This window comes from Otolemur garnettii, unplaced genomic scaffold (assembly GCF_000181295.1).
Source record: "Otolemur garnettii isolate 467f Iridium unplaced genomic scaffold, OtoGar3 scaffold00026, whole genome shotgun sequence".
Taxonomy (NCBI): domain Eukaryota; kingdom Metazoa; phylum Chordata; class Mammalia; order Primates; family Galagidae; genus Otolemur; species Otolemur garnettii.
The window spans coordinates 14,240,467-14,247,689 of NW_003852421.1; the positions used below are offsets into that span (position 1 = coordinate 14,240,467).

At 43.2% G+C, this 7,223-nt stretch overlaps 1 pseudogene; it reads right to left on the reverse strand.

Moving 5' to 3' along the window:
* Positions 1-7,021, reverse strand: part of LOC105886833 — a 9,333-nt pseudogene extending 2,312 nt beyond the window's left edge.
* Positions 7,022-7,223: the final 202 nt, after the last annotated feature.

Here is a 7,223-nt window from a genome sequence, read left to right on the forward strand (position 1 = left end):
GCTACTTGGGAGGCGGAGGCAGGAGACTCGCTTGAGCCCAGGAGTTGGAGGTTGCTGTGAGTGTGATGCCATGGCACTCTACCCAGGGGGATAGCTTGACGCTCCATCTCAAAAATAAAATAAAATAAAATAAAATAGAAATAGAAAAACTGAGTCAAGTGGATTGCTTGAGCCCAAGGTGAGGTTGCTTTGAGCTATGACACCTCAGCATTCTACCTAGGGTGACAGCTTGAGATTCTGTCTCAATAAGAAAATATAAAGATGAATTAGCCTCATCCACTGCCTTCTAGTAGTTTACAATTTATCTTATTCCTTCCCAACAGTTCCTACAATTCACAGCCTTGGCTTCTGTCACTTAATCATGCGTTCTTTCTCATTTTTCCTATGTCGTGGAAGCACCATACATGGTATAGGAAGAATACAAAATCTATCTTAGTGTGCGCATTTGTAATTCCATAATCATCAAAACAAAACAAAACCCTTCCTCGGCACAGATTTAAGAATCCGAGGATCTGGGCTTGGGTCCTTTCTGTGCCTGTGTGGCCGAAGATCAGCCCCCTAACCTCTCTGAGTTTCAGTTATTTCACCTGTAAAATAGGACTAAATATTTCTGACTTATCTATTACACAGTTTTTCAGCATTTGGGGATAAAATTTGCAACTGTACACCCAGCCATTTTCTACAATACAAAATGACATACAGATGTAAGTTGTTATAATTAAAAGTTTATAACGGAATAACCTCAGGGTTTGCTTATGTGTACAATACAAATGCCATAGAAATAGTAACTAAGGGCAGAATTTGGCCCAGGGCACTTAACTACTGCAATTTGGGGGAAAAAAAAAAAGCAGAAGGAAAAAAAATCAAAGACTTTTTATTCAAAACAAAAAACTTTCAAATAAGACTCAACACTTGCCAAGGACATGGTTACTAAGTGGATCTCTGTGAGGAAAATCAGAGGATGAAGGGGAACTTCGGAGAACAGGAACTGAAAGAGAAAGGCCTTTAAATGTTATCATCTTCCTCCTCCACCCTGGCACTACCTTCTTTGGAGTTCCTCATCTAATCAACTAGAGACATACATCGTAACAGTCCAACAATAAAAATAGGATGCACTTTAAGTCGGATCGTTAGGGGCCAAAACCAACATTCCGGTCAGGCTGCCATCCTCCACTTTTGCTTTTAAGGAAACGACAAATAAAATGCCTTTTCTCCTAGATATTGGAATGTGTTTTGGTTAAATCTGTTTACAATACTAAACGTTACATTTATTTCACACAATGTAGCAAAGTTTATACTCAGTCTCCCTGATATGAATTGGCAAATAGAAGAAAATGCAGTAACTTTGGAGAGAGGAAGGGCCTCAGCCGTTTCTGACTTTTCAGCATGGATTCTTTTGTGTTATGGTTGGTTCTAGAAAAGGAAAAATAGCAGAGGTTAATGGAAGTCTGTTGGTGTGGAGATTGGCATGGTTGAAATGGGAAGGGGTGAAGGGAATCTGAGGGTATTAACTACTTTAATTAAAAACAACAAAGAAAACCTCAGACCCACCAGAGTGGCTACTATCAAAACCCCAGAAAATAACAAGTGCTGGCAAGCACGTTAAGAAGTTGGAACCCTGTGCACTGTTGGTGGGAATGTAAAATGGTACAGCCACTACGGTATGGTATTTCCTGAAAAAATTAAAAATAGAATTACCATATTGTTGCAGGAAGATGAGGGCCTGGCGGACAGAGAGAATCACCTGAACACCAAGATGTGGAGGAAGGGCTTTATCTCAGCTGGTGGAGCCACAGTGGACTAAAGCCCCCAAATGGCCTCTCCCCGACTGCTCTGTCCTTCTCCCTTAATCTCCAGCCAAGGGCTCCTTGTCCACAGGTACCCTTCTCATTGGTCAGTGTGAATTGAGCTGGAGAAGGCCAGCACAGGCTTTTACAGAAGCAGAAGCAAGTGTTAGCTTCAAGGTCCCAAGAAGTATCTACAAATTCCAAAGAGCTGAGTCAGCACTGGGAGGATTTTGTTCTTGCAGACCTTAGTTTTCTTGGGTATCCTCTCTCAGTATGATCCAACAATTCTACTACTGGACATCTAAAAGAACGGGAAGCAGGATCTGAAAGAGACATTTGTACACCATGTTCATAGCAGCATTATTCACACTAGCCAGGAGGTAAAAGCAACTCAAGAGTGCAATGATGGGCAGAGGGATTAATGAAATGTGGTATGTACACCCAGTGGAATATCATTCCACCTTAAACAGGAAGGAAACACGGTCTCATGCTACAACGTGGATAAACCTCAAGGATGTTATCCTCAATGAAATAAGGCAGGCACAAAAAGAAAAAGACTGTGTGATTCCACTTACATTCATAGAGACAGAAAGCAGAATGGTGATTGCCAGGGACTTCTGGGAGTGAGAAATGGGCAGCTGTAGTTCGGTGAGGAGAGAGTTTTGATTTTACAATATGAAAAAGGTCTGGAGATCTGTCTCACAGCAATGTAAACATACTCCCTACTGAAGCTTCTCAAACTTACTTAAAAATGGTTGGGATGGTAAATTCCTTCCTTTAGGAGGGTCAACTCTACACAGGCAGAATTAGTGCTGTTTTCATTTAGCATCTCCACAGCACTGGGAGGCAGATCATGTCACTTTTCTGCTGAGAATCCCCCAGCAGTTCCAGTAACTTACTCAAAAGCTTCAAAGGACTGACACAGTCTCCCCACAACCACCATTCCTACTTCCCCATCCTCATGTGATACCACTTATCCGCACTCCCTCTGTTCCAGCTCTCTGGTCTCCCTGTTGTTCCCTGGGTCCACTGGATAGATTCTCACTTTACACGGGCTGATGTCTCTGCATGGACTGTTCCTCTCTCAGATTCCTGCACTCCTTCCTACTGCTCACTCCTCTGCCTTTTTGGATCTTGCACAGTTACTTTTTGGAAACACCCTTTCCCCAATCATCCTATTTAGAATTGCAGCCTAGGCTTACCACCTCCCCAGCATTCCCTAACCCCTTTCCCATCTTTAGTTTTCTCCATTGCACTTACCCCCCAGGTGCCATGTAGCTCATTTGTTTGTTTGGTCTTTGTCTCTTCACTGGAATGTAAGCTCCATGAAGGCTAATATAATTTGGGTGGGGGAGACAGTCTCACTCTGTCACCTTGGCGGTAGAGGGTTATGGCATCACAGCCCACAGCAACCTCAAACTCTTGGGCTAAAGGGATCTTCTTTGCCTCAGCCTCCTCAGTAGCTGGGACTATAGGCACCTGCCATGATTTTTTCTGTTTTTAGTAAAGATAGGGTCTTGCTAGTTTTTTTTTTTTTTTTTTTTTTAGTAGAGACAGGGTCTTGCTCTTGCTTAGGCTGGTCCAAAGTGCTAGGATTACAGGTGTAAGCCACAGTGCCCTGCCTAATTTTACATTTTTATTCATTGCTTTTCCTTTTGTTAATTCTCAGCATCTTGTGTGGTGCCAGCACATAGCAGACTTCCAATAAATAGTTGTCCAAGTGATTGAATGAATGAATGACCACAGAAAGCACTTGCAGTGTTAAGATTATTGAATAATTTCAAATGGTGTATGATCCAAATCTTTTTTCTGTGAGTGCTCATCCTGGGCTTGAAAAAAACACAAACTTTGTAATACAAGACCTTCTTTGTCTTGTATTTAACAAGGATTAACAAGCACAGGATTTAACCTGTATTAAGTAGCAATTGATTGATGTTTTTCTGTTGGCACACTCTTCAGTCATTTCCTGTCACAAACTGAAGCAAAGGTCATGTTAGATAAGCACTCAATTAAGTCTTCAGATGATGTCGGTGTGCAAACAGCTTATGAGTCTATACATGCAATAATCTTTGCATTATCTTGCAGGTTGCTAAGTCCCCAGTAACACAATCCCTGCTAACTTGCTACCTATATTCCTTTATGGTTCCCAATCTTTTATTAAGGCCACCCTTAACATTTTATTATAAAATATTTCAAATATACAGGCAAATTTAAAGACTTTTATAGTGAATCTCCATATACTTGTCCTCTAGATTCTACTACTAACATTTAGTGTACTTGCTTTAGCACTTAACTAGCTATTCATCTGTGATTAAGTCTTTTTCTTAGAAAACTATCCCTTTAGCCAAGGAGGATTGCTTGACCCCAGGAGTTCAAGACCAGCCTAGGTAACATAGCAAGACCCTGTCTCTACAAAGTACTTTTTAAAAAAATGTATTTATTTATGTTCTTTTACATCAGTACAAGTAACACAGAATACAATTTTTTTTTTAAATTAGCCAGGTGTAGTGGCACATGCCTGCAGTCTTAGCTACTTGGGAGGCTGAGGCAGGAGGATAACTTGAGCCCAGGAGATCAAGGCTACAGTGAGCTATGATGATGCCACTGCACTCTAGCCTGGATGACAGAGTGAGACATTGTCTCTTAAAAAAATCCATTTATCCTTCCCTAATTAAGTCTTTTCTTTTCTTCTTCAGAGCGTAGTGCTGGTGTTAGATATGCAAATTATTGAATCCCACTTTAGGCTTACTGAATCCAACAATTGGGAGGGAAGGCTGGAGGTGGAGGGGTATGGGGGAGGGTGGAGGGGAGTAACCACAATCTGCTTTTTAAACGAATCATCCAGGTGTTTCTGAGGCTAGCTTAAGTTTGGGAAGCACTATTTTACGTAAACCTGTCTGACTTAGTCTACCTGTTTCAATGGAGATCCACTTACATCATTGAAGTTAGAAGTCTCAGGTGTTTTACCAAAGATAGGCTGTAATGGCAGAGCTGCACACAGGAACCCTCCCCCACAATAAGATACTGCCCCAGTATATTTGTCAATATCAGCTGATGCAGTACGGTCTTAGTAAAGTGGGTAAGAAGTTCAGGGACTGGAACTTGTTGGGAGAATGGGGACCAAAGACCCCATTCTTGGCAAAGGAAAGCACCCAGAAAAAGAGGAAAACTAAAAAGTACGCTGAGTGAGCTGGAACAAAGAAAAGTCAGCTAGTTCACATTTAAGCTAGCCATTGCAAACAAGCTTCTTACCTTTTCTAAAATTCTAGCCTGTTGGGGATACAGCTCACAAACACCCTGCTGGGTCTGTGAGCACTCTGAGGAGAGCGATGGTCACAGAAGAGGCTATGACAATGTCCTAGAAAAGATACATCTTTTAGGGCATTTCCTGCCCATTAAACAGGCAAAGTAGATACCCATTGGGAGATTTGCATTTGCCTGGAGTAGTAGAGACCAAGAGAGTAGCTGGAGCTCTATGGGCAGAAGAGCTTATATCCCTTATAGCAGAGGAAAATCCTCTGTGGTGGTGATGGAAGGAAAATGCCTTCCTCTCACCGATCCCTCAGAGATTAAAGCTGGTGGTGTTTTACTCCACAGAGAACTAGCGGAGCTTAACATCTCCCTGGAAATCTGTGTTTGACCTCAAGCAGGAGGCTCTCTGGATACAAGGCTCAGATTTCAGATTACTGAAGGCCACCCTTAAGGTTAATAATAACAATAGAAGCAGATATGATCAATCCCAGAAACTGCTGATGCCTTTGTTCCCTCCCTCATCTTACCCTCTGGGCAAATAGACACCAAGAACATCAGAGTGGAGCAAACACTCTGGACCATTGCCAGAATCCTGTGATGGGCAATGGACCCCTGAGCCCCCACTTCTAATTCTACTCCATGTCTCTTGATTTCTTTACTGTGGCTCCTAACTTTATATTTCTTTTTTTTTTTTTTGCAGTTTTTTGGGCGGGCCTGGGTTTGAACCCTCCACCTCTGGCATATGGGGCTGGCACCTACGCCTTTGAGCCACAAGCGCTGCCCTGACTTTATATTTCTTCAGTCAATCACTGCCAGTTTCCACAGGTCTCCAGCAGACACTGCTCTCTGGGCGGGACCCTGATAGAACTAAATAGACCTGGGATAGAATCTCAGCTCTGGCAAGCCATAGACGTTAGCTAAGTTACTTTTCTTTTGTAAGCCTTGCTTTCTCATCTGCAAAATGGGATATAGAAGAGTAAATACTTAACAACAAATAGCTAATGAGCCTCTTAGGCACCAGGCACTGTAGGTCCTGCTCTGGGTGCTGGGGTGTAGTGGTGAGGCAAGACCAAGCCTCATTCTCATAGAAGCTTCATGCTACTGGGAAAGACCAACAGTAAAGACCCATGAATAGAGAGAATTTCAGAGAGTGATGAATGCTAAGGAGACTATAAAACCGACCACTGAGACAGAGTGACTGGGATGAAGGAGGCTCACTTTGTTTGTTTGTTTATTTATTTATTTATTTGTGAGACAGGGTCTGACTCTGTTGCCCTAGGGTAGAGTGCTGTAGCATCATAGCTCACAGCAACCTCAAACTACTGGGTTCCAATGATCCTCTTGCCTCAGCCTCCTGAGTAACTATAGGCACCTGCCACAATAGTTTTTCTATTTTTTAGTAGTCAGGGTCCCCCTCTTGCTCAGGCTGGTCTCAAACTCTTTTTTTTTTTTTTTTGAGACAGAGTCTCAAGCTTTCACCCTAGATAGAGTGCTGTGGTGTCACAGCTCACAGCAACCTCAAACTCTTCAGTTTAAGCGATTCTCTTGCCTCAGCCTCCCAAGTAGCTGGGACTACAGGCACTTGCCACAACGCCTGGCTATTTTTTGGTTGTAGTTGTCATTGTTGGGCAGGGTCAGGCTGGATTCCAACCTGGCAGCTCCGGTGTATGTGGAAGGCGCCCTAACTGCTGTGCTATAGGCTCTGAGCCTGGTCTCAAATTCTTGAGCTCAGGCAATCTGCCCCCCTTGGCCTCCCAAAATGCTAGGATTATAGGTGTGAGCCACGGCATGGGCCCGGGGCTCACTTTACAATCGAAAGTGAAGGAAAGCCTCTCTGAGGAGGCAAGGAAGACAAAGAGGCAGAAAGGGAGACTGAGGCTGGTGGATTGCCTGAGCCAGAGAGAGACCTCTCTAAAAAAAATAGCTAGGTGTTGTGGTGGGCACCTGTAGTCCCAGCTACTTGGGAGGCTGAGGCAAGAGAATTGCTTAAGCTGAACAGTTTGAGGTTGCTGTGAGCTGTGACGCTATAGCACTCTACTGAGGGCAACATGATGAGACTCTGTCACAAAAACAAACAAACAAAACAAAAAAAAAGCAAAGAAACAGAAGGCCACTGGGTGCAGGGCAATGGGAGAAACTGAGGCCAGAGAAGTGGGCAGGAGCCAGTACAGGACCATCCTTCAT